This window comes from Podarcis cretensis (assembly GCF_951804945.1).
Source record: "Podarcis cretensis genome assembly, chromosome: 6".
Taxonomy (NCBI): Eukaryota; Metazoa; Chordata; class Lepidosauria; order Squamata; family Lacertidae; genus Podarcis; species Podarcis cretensis.
In genome coordinates, this window is record NC_137175.1 from 48,796,192 (window position 1) to 48,815,239 (window position 19,048).

At 42.7% G+C, this 19,048-nt stretch overlaps 1 protein-coding gene across 6 annotated transcripts in view; it reads left to right on the forward strand.

Annotated features, from left to right (window-relative positions):
- The window catches only part of TEAD3 (TEA domain transcription factor 3), a 93,152-nt gene that overhangs the window by 32,397 nt on the left and 41,707 nt on the right, over positions 1 to 19,048 (forward strand). The window lies entirely within an intron of this gene.

A 19,048-nucleotide genomic window follows, 5' to 3' on the forward strand; every position in this document is an offset into this window, starting at 1 on the left:
AGTCTTAAATGCTTGTAATGAGCCGCAGACTCAGGTAGTACAAAAGTTTGGATTAAATTACGACGTGTGTTTATAATATAAAATTCTGAGTTAATGAAGACCCTATGTTATGAAAGGTTTCTCTTATGGGAGTGGGAGGTCAACTCTTGATTCTTGTTCCTTAAGAATTAGAATTGACTTCAAAGATTTACATGTTTCCTGCTTTATTTAGACTATTTGGCTGTTGCCTTCCCCCCTCTGTGTGTAGAAAAGGTATCCAATAGCTCCTGCAGAAGAGCGTGCTTTATTCCAATACAGAGTTGATAGATGGTCAGGCTGGCTTAGTCGCTCAGCTCATTTTCCCTTGTGCTATTTTTGAACCTCTGCCATTGGTGGCCTTCACATGCACGGCAGCACTGGTGCCCAGCAGTTTTGTTCAAGTACTGTGCAAATGGGACTGCTAATACAGTGGTACCTCGGGTTACACACGCTTCAGGTTACATGCGCTTCAGGTTACAGACTTCGCTAACCCAGAAATAGTACCTTGGGTTAAGAACTTTGCTTCAGGATGAGAACAGAAATTGCATGGCGGCAGCAGGAGGCCCCATTAGCTAAAGTGGTACCTCAGGTTAAGAACAGTTTCAGGTTCAGAACAGACCTCCAGAATGAATTAATTTCTTAACCTGAGGTACCACTGTACTGTGAAAGTCGAACGTTTGTAGATGGTTTTAAGAACATTCAAACTACTCAGTCGGATCAGGAGAAAGGCCCATCTAGTCCAGCAGTCTGTTCTCACCATGGCTGACTAGATGCCTCTGAGAAGTCCATAAACTGAACATGAACACAGCCCTCTCTAGTTTCTGGGGTTGATAGATAGCCGTCTCTTCCAGATGCAGAAACATTCTCTTTGAGTTCTCCTGCACAGTGGGGTTTGTAAAACCGTTGTCTTCAAAAATTAGTAAAGTTTATAAACCTGCACTTGTACCTTTTTGGCTGTGAACAACTCATTCTTAATCCCAGTTGCTGTAACTGTGGCCTACTTGTTAATATCTCTTTGGGGCTAAGGCTTTGTCCTGTGCTCTTTTCATCCAGGACAGACCACCTCCTGCCTGTAGACAACCTTTCATTATCTCCTCTGGGGTGAGTGTGAGAGGTACCAAGCTCACAGGCTACTGCAGTTGGACTGGTGAGCTGAATTTGGCAGCAGAGTGGTCCTCTTGAACTGTAAATACATGCAATAAAGGCTCCCTGAGAATGGCAGAGCCATTTGCTTCCCCTAAAATAAGATGCTCTAGACTTTCTTTCTTTCTTTCTTTCTTTCTTTCTTTCTTTCTTTCTTTCTTTCATCAAACTGGAAAAGGAGTATCTACCAGTCAGCAGTCACAGATCCTCTTGAATCAACTGAACAACTTTCATCATATAGCGTTATCAGGTTACACTTTCAGTTTAATTATTCCACTTGGCGCTTGTATGTGTTTAATTTCAAACTTCATCTAGAGACACCTCAGGTTCTGCCGAAGAATGCTCAGTGTTCCCCCACAAAGGACAGTTTGGCAGTTAAGCTTCAAAATCGATTGCTTTTTATTTTATTTTAAGGCATTCTGATCCTGCCCTTTTGCTACCATAGAGCCCAAGTCTTAGAAAATGAAAATGAAACAACATTAATGACATTAACAAGAAACTAACAAATGTTTGAATTGCATGTTTGTTGGGGGCAGTTACATATTTGTGCCTTGCCAATTACTCAGTTTCATCTGATGCTTGATTCAGTTTTTTCCCCATTTATGAAATAAAGGGGGACAGTTGATAAACTAAACACTACATGTGTGTGAAACTTCTCTGCTCATTCACAAATACAATGGTACCTCAGTTTTCAAGCATCTTGGAAGCTGAACATTTCAGTTTTCGAACACCGAAAACCTGGAAGTAAATGATTCCATTTTTGAACACACCTCGGAAGTCGAGCAGCTTCCGCTGTGTGTTTTTCAATTTTCTCAATTGAACTTGCAGCCAGTCCTTTGTGCCTCAGTTTTTGAACGTTTTGGAAGTCGAGCAGTCTTCTGGAATGGATTACGTTCGAGAACCAAGGTACCACTGTGCAAGCTTTGTATGCTAGTCCTCCTGTAAATCCTCAGACATTAAACTGCAGGGATGTCTATTAAAAATGAGAAAATTGGAGCAGATTTGAACCTGTGATACTAAGGAGACATGGAGAAGGAATTTACCAGTACAGTCATATCTTAGTTGTCGAATGGAATTCTGGAAGTCCGTTTGACTTCCAAAACGTTCGCAAACCAAGGTGTGGCTTCTGATTGGCTGATTGGCCCCGGAAGCAATGCCGACAGCCGAAACGGATGTTCGGATTCCAAAAAACGTTCGCAAACTGGAACACTTATTTGTGGGTTTGCAGCGTTTGGGAGCCAAAACGCCCGAGTACCAAGGCATTCAACAACCAAGGTACGACTGTACTCATCACATTTACTCCCAAATGTGAGCTAATGTCTCAAAGGTTTTTGTAGAATATACAGTGAAAACAAGCCTGCTTATTTCTGTCAGCTCCAGGTTGCTCTTCTAAATAGTTTTGTCCTATGACCAGGCCTAGAATTCTCCCTCGCTGATCGGAAGCTGAATAGATTGGGTATGTGTCTTAGGAATGCTCAGGAAAAGTCAAGTTCCATTGTCTTCAGACTCTTCCGCAAACAAGGATTGGCAGTTTGGTTTCTCTTCCCTCCCCCGTGTGTTTCAGTGTTGTTGTGTGTGTGGTGTCTAGAGGAGGAAACTTTATGCTGGGGGAGATCACACCCAACCTGTAAGCAGAAACATTTTGGCTCCGCAAGTGAGAGAGGTGCAGCTTGCTTCTGTAGCTCTAAGGCAGCAGCTTCCTGTTGAGACATGTTGGTGAACTTTTATCCTTCTTCAAATGCAGACCTAAGGGATGGGGGAGGGAGGGAAAAGGCCAGTTCCTATATGGGGACCATAAGAAATGACCTGGTTCCAGCTGGTCTCATGGTCTTGCTGCTGAGAAACTAAAGAATAAAATGGACACTGGTTGGCTATGGTTCTCATGGACCCCCCTGCCCTGATCCAATTTGGCATTGAGGAGATGGAGGGAAAGCCCCATTGTGCAAATGGAAGTCCTTGTTCAGGGTGTTTGCTGATGGAGCTGATTAGATGACTGTCTCCCTTAGTATCTGATTTATGTAGCAGATCTTAAGTCACGTTGTTGCTGATGAGAAGAAGGGGTTAAATGGGCAGTTTGGTTCAGCTGTGTATGAGAGGCCTATTGCTCTAGCTAAACCTCAGCTGTTAAGTGACATTATTTTAAAAATTGGTTTCTTAAATTGAAGACTAGAAAAAAGGACTTTGTGATTGTAAAGGAGTAAGCCCCACCAGTGGTTACATCCCAATACAGTGGTACCTCAGGTTACATACGCTTCAGGTTACATACGCTTCAGGTTACAGACTCCGCTAACCCAGAAATAGTGCTTCAGGTTAAGAACTTTGCTTCAGGATGAGAACAAAAATCGTGCTCCGGCAGTGTGGCGGCAGCGGGAGTCCCCATTAGCTAAAGTGGTCTTCAGGTTAAGAACAGTTTCAGGTTAAGTACGGACCTCCGGAACGAATTAAGTACTTAACCCGAGGTACCACTGTATGTAGATAGATGATTAAATCATTTTATTTATCTGTCCATTGATCTGTGGCAGAGGTAAAAGTGAGGATTGGACAGGTTTTGAATGGATCCCTTTATAACTGTAGTATATATTTTCTTCTACAACTTTGGATAAGAGGAGGCCTTGCCCTCTCTGCTTATCCCCAAACAAGAAAATATTGCATGGCCAGGCTCACACAATGTGCTAGTTTCTCTGGATAGCTCAGTTATTTAGAGAGCATGGTGCTGATCAACGCCAAGGTTGCAGGTTTGATCCCCGTAAGGGACAGCTGCATCTTCCTGCATCGCAGGGGGTTGGGCTAGATGATCCTCAGAGTCCCTTCCAACTCTGATTCTATGAGAATGCCTCCGGAGGGCTGATGCGGACTGAGACAGGCCAGAAAGAGTTCCGATGTGGTCTTTGTCTTTCTGGTCTTCCAAGGTGCGGGGCTGGAACAGCCACCACAGCACGTGAGTGCCACTACCATCACATACGTTTTGCAGAACTGTTATATGCAAAGTGATTTATGTCCTGCACCTTCAATATAAATAATATCCCCATGCTGGCTAACAGATCAGTCACAGCCAAAGTGCTACTACTACTATTAGTAGTAGTAATATTCATACAAACTGATTCAGCAAATTATAACACCTGAAACAGCGGCAACCCATTCAGAAGACAGTAAAATCAAACTGCACTAAGAAATGCTTACACCAGCAGTTCTTTAAATAGCATTGCCATGCATGCTTTAATGCAGATGTTGCTCTTCGGTGTTGCTCTAGGAAAGCATGTGCCTAGTTGCGCACTTGGGACCATAACAAATAAGAGTAAACTGTGGCAAGGAATGGGAAAATGTCAAGAGCTCCAGCCTGGCTGTGATAAATACCTACTGCAGACTCAAGTTGCCAGGATAAGTTTGCTTTGGCAAAACTGTGTACAGTAGAAATTACCCCTAGTGGGTAAGCAGAAGAAGGAGTTGATTGGAAGTCTTACCTGATCACATGTCAGAAGAAGTAGCTCCTCTGAGATAACTGAACTTTCTACATCACATGGAAGGAGAACAGTGTTAAAAAGATAAAGAAAACACTATCATCATTTTAATCAGAAATTTTAACCTAGGATTGTATTCAGCTCTGCATAAGAGGGGATCTACTGGTGCAACAGGAATTCAGTTTCTTCTTCTCCTCCAAACTTCCCCAAGATTTGGTACAACCTTGCAGAGCTGGTTTTGAGGGCAAATGGGGTTGGGGTTTAAGGGGACAGAAGTGGAAAAGAGAGATCCATTTCATGCACAGAAGTCTGTTATTTCAGTGGAGTTGCAGTGTTGAATACGCCTCCGGGTATTTTCAAATACATACAGCTCTCTTAACAGTATTAGTCTCCCACCCATTTTCATCCCTCCCCAACCCTAAACCAGATTTATCCATCAGCACATAATCACATGATGGAGAAGGTGAGGTGAGTGGAAAACACCAATGCAGATGTTCAAGTTTCAAAGGCACCCAAGAGCTCTGATCAAATAAGAATGGGGCATTTTCACAAACCGGAGTGCATGTGTTAATGTTCCACTTCCATTTTTAAATCATTTAGCCATCACTTCAGCAAATTGCATAAATTGGGCTAATTCAGCATGGGCATACAGTGGTACCTCAGGTTACAAACACCTCAGGTTACAAACACTTCAGGTTACAGACTCTGCTAACCAGGAATAGTACCTCGGGTTAAGAACTTTGCCCCAGGATGAGAACAGAAATCGTGTGCTAGCGGCGCAGCGGCAGCAGGAGGCCCCATTAGCTAAAGTGGTACCTCAGGTTAAGAACAGTTTCAGGTTAAGAATGGATCTCCGGAACAAATTAAGTTCGTAACCAGAGGTACCACTGTATATACTTGGGCAGACTTGGGGAATGCTTCATCTCTCTTTGCCACTCCCTAATGAATAATTGGGGACTGAGCCTAGATGCAGCAAGATGGCTCTAATGTTGTTGTTGTTGTTGTTCTCGTTTTGTGTGTGTGTGTGTAAATGCTTTTTCAGGTTTATACATTTCACTACTTTTACAATCCTTTCAACATTTCCCCTTTACTGCCTTTCCTTATTTTTAATATCTTCTGCATATCCAAATAAACTTAATTTGCTTATTTATTCGTCTACTTTAAATATATACCCTTATAAAACTGTAGGTTATTATAATAATCCTGCCAATGTTCTTATCTGTTTACAATTTATCTGTAAATATCCAATAAACCATCTCCATTGTTTTATAAAAAGTTTGTTATCTTGATTTCTTATTCTTCTGGTTAGTTTCGCCATTTCTGCATATTTCACAAGTTTTTGTATCCATTCTTCCTTTGCTAGGACTTCTGCTTCTTTCCATTTTTTGGCGAGTAACATTCTTGCTGCTGTAGTAGCATACAGGAATAAGCTTCTATACAGTTTAGGTAGTTCTGTCCCTATAATTCCCAAAAGAAAAGCTTCTGATTTTTTAAAAAACAAATGTTATTTTAAACATCCTTTTCAATTCATTATATATCATTTCCCAGTAAGCTTACTACATGGCCACCAAAATGATAAAAAGAACTTTCTCGGTACATTTCCAACACTTATTTGATTTAGATTTATACATTTTTGCCAATTTACTCGGTGTTAGATACCATCAGTATATCATTTTCATATAATTTTCTCTTAGACCATAAAATGCTTTAAATTTTATATCCATATTCCACAATTGTCCCCATGCTTCCATATCTATAATGACCAATATATCATTGAGGATTTTACTTGCTCGTCCTTTGCCTCCCAATAATATTTTATACATTTTAGATAGCACTTTTACATTGCATTCCAACAGATCTCTCTCCAATTGTGATATTTGTTACCCAAATGATGACATTGTATCCATGTTGTTAATTTCCCTGATAATTCCTTAAATTCTTTTAATTTATACTCTCCTCCCTCTTCTTTTTCTTTACCGCTATAGCTTCCAACGGTGAGAGCCAAAGTGGTGTTTTTACCTCATATAATTGGGGGGAAATGTATATTTATTAGATTTGTAAATCCTTTATGAGCTTTCACCTTTTCATACCATAACTAAGCATGCCAACCAAAAATATTGTCATGACCTTCTAAGTCTAGAATATGTGAATTCTCTAATACCATCCATTCCTTCAACCAACAAAGACAGGATGCCTCATAATATAGTCTCATATCTGGCTCTAATGTTCACTTTCCCATGAAACACATTTTCCCCTTCTTCTTTGCCACCTGAATTATTTTTTCTGAGTTCTTGGGAGGCCTGATGACAAGCTGTCTCTTCTGTACTGCTGATAGAAACAAGAGTGTGATGGTTGGGATTTCAGCTCTGCAGCATACTCACTAATCTGTTACTGGATGCCACCTCCCTTGAGTCTTATCAAGGCCAATCTCCAGAACTTCTTCCTGTGTAGGTTCTGGCCTATATCTCCAGCACAACAAATGAAATTAACTCACCTGGAAAGATGCAATTCCTTTGATATACCCTTACCATTTCATGCTCCTGAATTGTATATTAATCTTCTACCTCTGTCTCTTGTGGCTTTCCTTTAATCTTATTTTAAATGTCTACTCTCTGTTGTGTTGTTGAATCATTAGTGGAAAAACTTTAGCTCCCACATTTTTGGTAACCCTTCCTTCAGCCTGCTGTTTGTTTTTTGGTCTCCTTTCTCTATATGCAGAAGGTCTAGAGAAGGAATCCTCTAATAGTGACCTTGTCCTCCTACAGTGTCTTTGCAAAATTTACCCATGCTCACTGGAACTTATGACAGCTATGTTACACCTGGTTATTGTTAGCTGCTGCAGATACAAGATTTTGTAAGCATGAGATGAGTAAAATCACAAGAATGTGTCTCTAGAGGGTTTGTTTTGGAGTGGAAAGGGGGTTGTGTGTGAGTAGGATGATCAAGAATTTCCGAACCATGTGGGTAAATCTTTTTCTTTTCTTTCTAAGTTATAGGCCAGGGTCTATAGTGCATTTATCACTGGCAAGCCTCCCTACTCTAGGGCCTAAGAAAGGGTGACCTTGCACTGAACCTAGACAGGACTCAAAAGCAGCAAGGCGTCTTGTCACTTGCAGAATCAGCTGCCCTCAATCTTGGGCTCTCCAAATCTTTGCTTTGGAGTATAATTTCCATCATCAGCATGGCCAGTGATCATGGATCATGGAAGTTGAGTCTAAAACATTTGAAATACACCAAGTTGAGGGAAAGCTTTTGTAGAACATCTCTGAAGCTAGATTGTCAAGTATGACCTCCCTTCTTCCCTCATTAGTTTAGAGTTTGGGAGGACTGCAAGGGTTTCCCCAGGACCAACTTTTGAGCTTTTGTATCCAAGAAGAGTGATGATAGGATTGGCCACACTTGAGAAGAACTGGAGAGAACTGGTGGAGTAACTGTTTCATTCCCCCAGTTTTGGACAAGAATGTATACTGCTGCTTGTAGCAGAAAAAAATATTATATCCTCTTAGATGTCCTTGTGCTGTGATGTATGTTTATGAAGTGCTTTGAGTAACTCAAATGCAAATATTGGTGTGTTGTTTATATGCAGGCTTTAATAGTTGACATAAAGTTTCTGAGCATACGCTGCTTCTGATTTTTTTGCCATTGAACTATCACTGTCCTTTCTTGTGGAATATGAAATCGAAGGATAGTTCTTCCGGGTTAGGTAATTAACCCCATAATCAGTCATTCATGTGATGGGCCAAGAAAAGGAGATGAAACTTTGATAAGTGGATGTTGGGTTGTATAAGATCAGAAACTGTCCCCACCCTTTTGGAGAAAGATCAGAAATTCAGCAGAACTAATTAATGAGGTGTTTGGTGAATTATGTCTGTGCACACAAGCTGCTTCTTATGTATGTGTGTCTATACACACAAATGCACACATATGGGAAAGACATTCAAGTAATGGAGGAAAGTTGGTCAGGAAGATGAACATGGGGAGGTTCCTTTGCAAATCAATCTCAAGAAATTTTGTACCTTTTTTTTATAAAAAGTAATAAAACACAAAATAGAATGTATCCAGTGACATCACATTACAGATTTTATGAAAATGCACTGTGCTGGACAATCCTTGAACAATGCAGCAATATTTCTTTAAGACTTCCCCTCCTTCCAAAAATGTTGATTAGTCAAGTGGAATCCAAAGAAAATGGATTTAGAGACATTAAATGTTCCCCAGAACATGAAATCTGGAGAGCTTTCCTTGAGGCTCTTGCCCAGAGCTCTTCAAAGTATGTCTTTCTTTCATTTTGCCATTTATGGTGCCATCACAAGAGTCTCAGAAAGATCCAGTATAAAAGCTTGAAGGTTTGGGAAATTCCCGTGTTAGAATATATATTTTAGAAGGTGTATTATGTAGGCCAGGAATTGCCAACCTGGTGCCTTCCAGATGCTGGACTCAAGGCTCCATCACCACAACCAGTGAGGCTGGTTGTATAAACTGTTATGGAAGTTTGAACAAGGAAGAGGGCACAGTCAATGCCTCAAGCAGTGCCTGTCACCCTTTCTGTATAACTGCACTCATCTGAGAAGTACCAGCTTTTTGTGTGATTTGGCCTGGACAGAGATAGGTCCTGGCTATTGTCATACCTTTCTGCCTTATCAGAGGCTTCTTATTCTTTAATTGTAAATGTTTAATCATAAACAAAAGCCTAGGTACTTTTTGCTAATTTTTATCTAATATCATTTAGTATAAACTGTACTTCACACCTTCACACAATTCCATCTCAGGGTCCCACCTCTTTTGTCCAGCACTCACCAGTCTTTTGGGGCCCATTGACACATTTGCAAATGGAAGAAACTGTTGTAGACACTGTATGCATCAAGGCCTTTTCTATTGGCTACAAAAGAATCCTGCTTTCATGCCTGATTTCGGACAGCGGGAGAGACCCTCTGGGCCCCAGAGGCGGCCTCTGCAGCCATCTGTGCATGTGTGGGCACCATGCTGATGACCTCTGCCTTAGGCAAGCTGCACCATGTATGTCAGGCAATGGGACATGGGTGTAACTGAATAATTAAGTGTTATTAAAGGGAAAGCCCCATAAGCCTGATGAAGGAAGTGCAAAACAATTATTAAGAGAGTGAGGCATAATAGTAAAATGTTGCAAGGGTGTTGGTCTTCAGCATGGACGTAGCCAGGATTTTTGTTGTGGGGGGCAGACCTTTTGTTAGGGGGGAAGAATCTCAGTTTGCTATGTATTTTCATGTATTTTTTATTGATTGGGGGGGGGGAGCTACCCCCCCTGGCTATCCCCATGATCTTCAGAGAAGACTGTGAGGCGGTGAATGTCTATTCAGGCATTCTTCTCAGGCAAGGAGGAGGAGAGCAAGGATGTGCTGGCCAGTTCCATCCTCTCCATTTAATCCCCATTGCTGCTTTAGTTCTCTCCATACATCTGGAGGTCCGACATTTATATCAGAGAGCCCACTATACTCTCTGTGTGAGAGATACAGAACGCCACACCATCACAAAGACAGCAGGCTCTCCACTCCAGTTTGTGGAGTGCAGTGGCTCTTGCAGTGGGGACATGATGGAAAGGGTGGGGGCAGCATGGCCCTCCCCCACACTCTGTTCCAGGCATGGCCATGGCATGGCCCTCCAGATGTTTGTTTTGGGACTACAACTCCCATCATCCCTAGCTAACAGGACCAGTGGTCAGGGATGATGGGAACTGTAGTTCAAAAACAGCTGGAAGGCCAAGTTTGGTCAGCCTGCTCTATTCTAATCATTTGGGGGTTCTTTCTGCTCTCCATTGATTTCAAAACAGGCAGCACAAAACACTTGTGGGGAAAACATACCCAACACTGTCAGTTTCCGTACTGTTTTTTGTTGCTGTTTTGTAAGGTTTGGGTGGAGCTTTGGATTAATTCTTGACTTGCTTGCTTGCTAGGACCCACCCTCCAGGAAATAGAAAGTTTAGACTAGCAAGAACCAGGCTTTACAGGATCTGCAGCTTATTTTTTTTTTCTTATTTTTTTGTATCTGCTGCTGCAAAAGCTGTAAGTAGATTTCAGAAGGCTTCACATAACCCTCTTGGTCCCAAATTGTGTCGCTGCTGTTCTTTTCCAGCCCCTTAATTGTGGAAGAGTGAGAAACATAGCTGAGTGGTTGCGCTACATGCTCTGCATGGAGATGTCTAAGGGCAGAAGTCTGCTGGATCAGGCCAGGCCAGCATCTTGACCTCATAGTGGCCCACCAGACGCCCATGAGAAATCCTCAAGCAGGACCCAAACACAAGAGCACTCTCCCCTCCTGTATTTTCCAGCAACTGGTATTCAGAAGCATCACTGCCTGTGGAGGCAGAGCATAGTTTTCATGGTTAGTAGCCATTGAGAGCCTTCTCCTCCATGAATTTGCCTAATCCTCTTTCAAAGCTACCTAAGTTGGTGGCCACCATTGCCTTCTGTGAGAGGTGAGTCCCATAGTTTAACTATGCACTGCATTAAGAAGTTCCAGGTTCATTCCCAAGCATTTCCTGTTAAAAGGATCTCTTGTTGCAAGCCTAAGAGACACTTCTTCTGCTTGGGGTCTTGGAGAACAGCTGCCAGTTCAAATAGACAGTAGACTGAGCAAGGTAATTATTATTATTATTATTATTATTATTATTATTATTATTATTATTATTTATACCCCGCCCTCCCCGGCCAGAGCTGGGCTCAGGGTGGCTAACACCAATAAAATCACAGTAAAAACATAATGGGGGGGGACCAATTTAAAATACAGGTTAAAATGCAATTTAAAATGCAGCCTCATTTTAAAAGTAGCCAATAAATCAAGACCACAAGGGAGGGAAACATAAGGGTCATACTGAGTCCAAACCAAAGGCCAGGTGGAACAGCTCTGTCTTGCAGGCCCTGCGGAAAGATGTCAAGTCCCGCAGGGCCCTTGGCTCTTGTGACAGAGGTAGGTTCATATATAATGGTAGATTCATATATAATGTCCTCTGATACTTGCACTACCCTTGTTGTGTTCCTGTTCCTTCTTCTAAACATGGGAGAGTTATTTCCCCCTGCATCTGATGGGGAGGTAGTTCATGTGGTGACACATAATTGTGGCATAATGATGATTTGATGCTGATTAACCTGTGTTCTTTCGAGCTTAAACTTCAAAGCTGTTGTAAAAAGTCCTAATTGGAATCTCTTTGAAAGTGGGTTAACCAGGCCCCAAGTCTATGTCTCTGCAATTGGTATCATGAAGTCTTTTCCCTCATAGATAGTACTGTGGCAGCTGCTGTTGCAGTTGGTGTTGTATTCAAGTGCTCTAGGAACTTGAAAACAAAGATTTTGTTTTACATTAATGAAAATTATTTGGAAGACATTCCACGGGGCTGTTGCTGCTGCTCCAACTCCTCTCAGTCAATCTTGCCAAACTACCTCTCACAGCTAACTGCCCACAGGCCTTGCTTGTTTGTGTAGTTTCAATGTTCAGATTCCATCAATTAAGCAAAGTTTCTGGAAAAGCCCTTCCCATACTCGTAGCAATCCTAAATTTCCTTTTCAGTATTCTGATGCTGTTAAAGCTTCGTATCTAAAGTGTACGGTTTTCACGCCCTGTTATGAAAAGTAATTTAAAAGTAAGATTTTCCAGATGAGCTGTATTGTCTTTGTGTTTCTGTGTTTTTCACTTGAGCAATGGGAGAAGTAGATAGAATATACACACACAGAGAGGTTTATAATCAGAGTAGGACTATGCAGATGAAATTGCACTGGTTTTATGGTATCTTGCTACAACCTAACTGGCTGCAATCACAATGTTTTTGAGTGGGGCAATGCCACCCCCCAAACCAAGGAATTTCCAGAGGCAGGAGGAAAGTTCAGTGCCCTTCCTCCAACCAAGTTCCTGAGTACAACCATTTAGCTTCTCTTGTGTAAGAGAGTTTGTCTGGTGTTTCCAAAAGCAGCATTTTCCTCCTTTCAGCATTCAAGATTTCCGAACTTAAGCTAGGGGAGTGGCTTATTGGAAGCAGATATCTGCATATACAGCGTAGAGTAGGGGGTGGGTGGGCGTGTGCACGCACACCCCCCCCTTTTCTTGAAATACAGTGGTACCTCAGGTTACATACGCTTCAGGTTACATACGCTTCAGGTTACAGACTCCGCTAACCCAGAAATAGTGCTTCAGGTTAAGAACTTTGCTTCAGGTTGAGAACAGAAATCGTGCTCCGGCAGCGGGAGGCCCCATTAGCTAAAGTGGTGCTTCAGGTTAAGAACAGTTTCAGGTTAAGTACGGACCTCCAGAACGAATTAAGTACTTAACCCAGGGTACCACTGTAGTATGAAAAATACTCTGAAATGGCACATGGCTCAGATCAGCATGTCCTGCCTCACCCAGCTGCTGCTGCAGCGTCTCATGAATGAATGCAGGTCACTGGTTAATACAGAGCACTTTGCAACACATACACAAGCCATCAGCAAATTGTCCCCGCAATTCCCCTGTTCACAAGGATAAATGCAAAACAATTTAAGTAAAAAATAAATAAAAATTTATTACAAAAATAGACCAATGGACCAATGTCTATTCTTGCATTCACTCTGTCTCTCTCTGTCACAAAAAATATTGAACAAACAAACAAAAACACTTTACAAAATAGGAAATGCACCCTGCTGTTTCTCTGATTTCCAGAACATGCCAAAAAACAATGAGAAGGGGTGGACTCCAAGGAAACAGCTCTGAGCATGCTCAGAACACACACCCATGATTTGGATAGGTCTACCCAGAGGCAGACCTATGAATATTGCACCAGGACTGTTTGTGGGACACGGGTGGCGCTGTGGGTTAAAACACAGAGCCTAGGACTTGCCGATCAGAAGGTCGGCGGTTCGAATCCCCACAACGGGGTGAGCTCCCGTTGCTCGGTCCCAGCTCCTGCCCACCTAGCAGTTCGAAAGCACGTCAGAGTGCAAGTAGATAAATAGGTACCGCTCCGGCAAGAAGGTAAAAAAAAACGGACTAACACTAGTAAACTGATATTTTTTTCCTATGGTTATTCTGCCTGGACATAGCAGTAGCAGTGTAGTTTTATATTGAAAGTCGCCAGTCAGCATGCCCAGAATATGCAATAAATGTGTGTCTAAATTTAAATGGAAGGATAATGAGTGTATGGGAGCCAGGAAAGGTAGTGGCTTTGAGATTTTGTGAATTTGGTGACAACTTTGCATGAAATGTCCCTTGATAGGGCAGTACCCCAGAGCATTCCCCACTGCTTTTTCTATTTTGCCTCACCCCCAAAGTCCTTTAATACTGAGGGGGCAATCCTTAGCATATCTAATGAGGGGGGAATAGGCATCTTAATCTTTCTTCTTTTTCCCCCCAAGGCTAGGATTCTTTGCCTTCAGAACAGACCCTCTCCTACCCTCTCCCTGGCTTCAAGTACACCTACAAGCACAAAACTCATTTTACTATTCTGATTAGGGCCCATACCAAGTTGGTGTGGTTGTTGGAGAGGTTGTTTGTGTAAAAAGTGGTCCCGTTTTCTGTGTAGGATCCCTTCAAAGTTCCTTGTGCGAATCATAACAAATCATTGTAAAACTGACCTCCAAGATGCCTGTTGAGTGTTTTTGGGGTGAGGGAATCGCTGTTTATTCAGGGCAGATAACTAGGTGCTGGTAGAGGGGTTTTTGGGGGGAGTGAAAGGCAATTACTATAGCTTTCTAAATTTTGGCCCATCACACTTACATTCCCAATCACCTTTGTAATGGCATGTGAGAGGGGGCTGCTGTTGAAGATCTTTTATGCATTACTTTTTCCTAATGCAGACGTGTTTGCCAACCTTTTTCCTGTCTACATTCACACAGCACAACAAGTCAAATTTCTGGCTGATCGTGTTATTGTGCATGCTGCCTGATCACTCCTGCGTCGCTCCTTTCCCAGCGCTGGTGGAAGAAATAAACCACGCTGCCCATGCCCAACAAGCCGGAAAGCCTGGCTTATTTTCATGTGCACATTTGGCCTGTATTTTAGAATGGTGACACAGCTGTTCATTTGGGGGCAGGTTACTTGGATTGAAAAGCCATCCAAACAATGCCAGGTATACACTTTTCTCCTGAGAGGGAGCTTCACCTCGGATGTCAACGATTGCCTGAGAATTTCTTTCTTCCCAGCAGTTCCTGTTGTAGACACTTTAGAGAAAACTTGTGGGGCAGGGGGATTGTAAGCAGAGCCAGTCATATTGGTTGGCACTGCTGGGGCAGCTGCTAAGGCCCACATCCCAGCAAAGGGCCCAACACAGGAGCAAGTCAGTGGAGCAGCTGTTACCACCATTGCCTGTTTGCTCAATCACACTCCCCACACCCCCACCCCTGCCACTGCCGCCAAGGCAGTGGTGGTGATTTTATTCAAAGAGAGAGTGAGAGCAATTCAAGGAGTTGTAGGCATGCTAAGGATGTCTTGGAGAGGACTCAAAATCTGGACCCTGTGCTACTCATCTTATGAGTAGCAATAGGACGTTGAGACTTGGCTGCACTTGTGTCTGGGACTTGTGTAGGGAGGCCCGTGTGTGTGTGTGTGTGGTTTTTGTTGAGATGGAACAAACTGTCTGGTGTTCTGCAAAACCAACTTGGTGACCGAAGCTTGTGTCCCAGATTGCTTGAGAGCTGCCTTCCTTTAATGTACCCACAGCGTCTTCTGCGAACACATGTTTTGCCTGCTCTTGAACTTTTCTGGCATATCCTGTGCCCTCCTGAATGTTCGCTGGCAGACTGATCCCTGGGCACCCCTCGCAGTTCTGTGTATGTATGAGAGGGAGCGAGAGAGACGGACTGACTATGAATAAGAGTGTGTTGGGAGCCGTGTGCGGACAGCAAGCCTCCCCTCCATCCCTCCCCCTTTTCCCTTTGGCTAGCTGCTCCAGTTCTGATCTCCTTATTTGGCTACACTGTTCCCAAAGAAGGGGTGGGGTGGGCTGGAAGGGGAGGGGGAGCAAGGGAGAGACTGGGTGACATCACAGAGCTTGGAGCCGCAGGAAAGAAGTTGCTTGGGGAGTGTGTGTGTGCGTGGAGGGACGGAATCACCACCAAACACTTGAGCCAAGCTCGTTGTCGGCAGTTTCTTAAAAAGGAGATGTCTGTACTGGAGACCTTTGTTGTGCTCTGTCCGGGAAGCTCTCTAGCCAAAGGAGACACCTCTCTGTTCTCAGCTCCCCCAGGAGCAGCTGGTGGGGCTGCCGCAGAGCATGTTGTTGCAAAACACTTAGCTGCTCTGGGGGAGCAAAGGGGAGTGGGAGTGGAAGTGGCAGGCACTATTTCAAGGCCCACTGACACAGCCTGGCTGGGGATGGGAGTCTGCGCCCAGCACACATCTCCCAAAGATGTTTCTGAAGACTTGGGCCATTGAGAGCACCTCTGAGTAATGAGTCCCAAAGGCTGTGTGTGTCTGTATCTGTGTTTACTCCTCTTTCCCCGAGATGCCAGATCATTGTATCCTGGAAAATAAGGGGAGGAAAAGCCAAGCGAAGGGCCAGCTTTAAACCATTAAGTCTACAACCCTGTCCGCACTTAGCTGGGAGTAAGCCCCATGGAATTCGGCAGGACTTACTTCTAAGTAGACTTGGTGAGGATTGTGCTGTAAGTCAAGTTTCAGTTTGGAATTCAGGGGTTCCTGCCAGGGTTCAAAACTCCCATTGTTCTAGGTGCATTTTGCGATAGGGAATTTCATTACCGTGATCAGTTTCTGAGCTCGGCGCAGCACCACGCCTAAGATTTCAGATTAAAACTGCAGAGTAGAAGGAAAGGAGGACCTTTTCTGCCTCTCCACTTCCAGCTACTCTCTGAAGACTGGAGAAGATACCCTCTTAAGAATATTAGGGGGTGGGCAGGGGAAGGACTAGAGCATGTGAAAAATGAGCATAATATTTTAGCTGCAGTTCATTCATTTTCAGCTTTGTATTCTTGTTATAAAAAAAGTGTGCCTAGACATTCCGTTGTTGCGCCCATAACCTAGGTTTAAGGTGCCATTTAGCTCTTAGCTTTCATATCTCAGTTTCTAACACTGATTCCTGCATACTAAGTGCTAGAATGATTAAAACATGTTGGTTTGCAATTAAAACGAATCTTCATACAACTTAAGAACATAACAAGAAATTTGCGGTCATGCAGCCTACATGCACTGTGGAATTATATCTGCTTAGAAGCAAGAGACTGGTTTCTGTTTATTTCTCTCTGATACTGAGTGAGATTATGTTCTCTGATACTCAAGCAAGATTAAGACTGCAACCCTGTGAACATTTGCTTGGAAGTAAGTTCCCACTGGAAGTGGAATTTACTTTTAAAGTCAACTTGCATAGCATCAGACCATAAGTCTTACCAAAGGTAAGGGCTGGTAATTGCACACATTAGTGCAGAAGTCAGCAAACTTTTTCAGCAGGGGGCCGGTCCACTGTCCCTCAGACCTTGTGGGGGCCGGACTATATTTTTTGAGGGGGCGGGGAAGAACAAATTCCTATGCCCTACAAATAACCCAGAGATGCATTTTAAATAAAAGCACACATTCTACTCATGTAAAAACACCAGGCAGGCCCCACAAATAACCCTGAGATGCATTTTAAATAAAAGGACACATTCTACTCATATAAAAACACGCTGATTCCCGGACCGTCCGCAGGCCAGATTTAGAAGGCGATTGGGCCGGATCCGGCCCCCGGGCCTTAGTTTGCCTTAGTTTGCCTACCCATGCATTAGTGTCTCTCCATGAAATGGAAAGTAAATTTCTATGTTTGGTAGGTAGAGTCATCAATATTCATTAGAGAATTAGAGATCTTCTACATAAAGCAGAAGTACAAGATCATGATGCAGGATGGCAGATCCTGGTTCCTGGTGCCTGTGATTATTTTTTAGTCCCGGGTCCAGTAGGAAGCCAGCAATAATAAATACAATATGTGGTAATGTGTCTTTTTTATAATGCTTAACCTCAGAAATGAGATCTTTTTTTCTTCATGGTTTTTTTCATGACAAAGTTGTTTTTACCAAAATGGCCTGGTTTCTCAGAAGTAGTAATAGACAGGGGCTTTCCTGATTACCCCCACTTTTTCTGATTGGGAAAGACTGTGGTATGAGGTGCAAATCACCTCAAACTGAGTGCAGACACTTTTTGTCTACAGCGCTCTGAAACTGGAGCACTTATTCCTTCCTGCTGATCCCACCCCATTCTGGAGGGTCCTCTGGCTCTCAGGATCCTTTTCAGGAAACTCAGGGGACTGCAGGGTGAGGGCAGGAAAATCCCCTCCCACCAGCCTCATTCTTAAAGTATTTCTTATTATACAAGCCACTGTGTTTGATAGATGCTTATGATTCAGCATTCAAATCAGTATTTAATATCTATGATCCAGTATTATGGTCAGTTACTTTTTAAAAAGACACTTGTGGAAAAACCTGATTGAAATTGAGAAAAAGCACATGTTTTAGTGTGGCTGTATTTGAACATTTATTATTATTATTATTATTATTATTATTATTATTATTATTATTATTAATTTGCTTCTAAAGTTTTCTGTCGTGTTGTTTTGTGGGTTACTGTAATAGTTTTTATTGTAATGCATTGTTTTCTGATTTTATGTTATGCTTTTGGCTCTTAATCTTTTGGTCAGTCGCTCAGAGACTATCTTGTAGTGAGAGACTAATAAGTCAAATAAATAATAAGAAAATGGTATTATGCTGTGTGCGATGGGGTTCAAAGAAACAATCATTTAAAAAATGTTGTGTTGTGTGCCATGGGGGGTTATCTGACTCTCCCTTATACTAAGTGAGGCTGTTTAATTAATCCCTGCTTCAGCTCAAGTAACTTGTTAGAGATTTTGTGTGTGTGTGTGTGTGTGTGTGTGTGAGTGAGAGAGAGAGAGAGAGAGAGAGAGAGAGAGAGAGAGAAGATGGGTGACACCTAATATAGCACAGGCAGCTGTCCTCTCATGCAATGGCTTCTCTTTCTTTTTCTTCCATCTCTCTCCCCAAATCTGCTTCAGAAGGTTAGGGGACCCTCCGAAACAGATTTTTGGGGCTGGGGAAGTGAGAAAAGAAGCCACAAGTCCCAGTGTGTAAATGGATACACATCACTGAATATCACCCAGTGTCTCTTCGTTTCCTTAGTCAAATGTTCAGATTATTGTAAGACTATCACAGTGTGGCTGCAATAATGGTAGCCTTGAATGAACCAATGGGCTTTGGATTGTATGTTCTGTGGCTTGGAGAACATCAACACAGAGAGATGTGAAACATGTATATGTAGAAAACCAGTTGTATGTCAAACACTAAAAAAACCCACACTTGGCCATATTGATTTCCAGAGCCAATCTCTCTCTGTGTGTGTTCAAAAGATTCATGTTTATAATGCTTTTGAAGGATGATCAAGCCCCCAACAAAAGAGAGAAAGAAAAGACTGACTGTTCACACTTTTCCATTTAC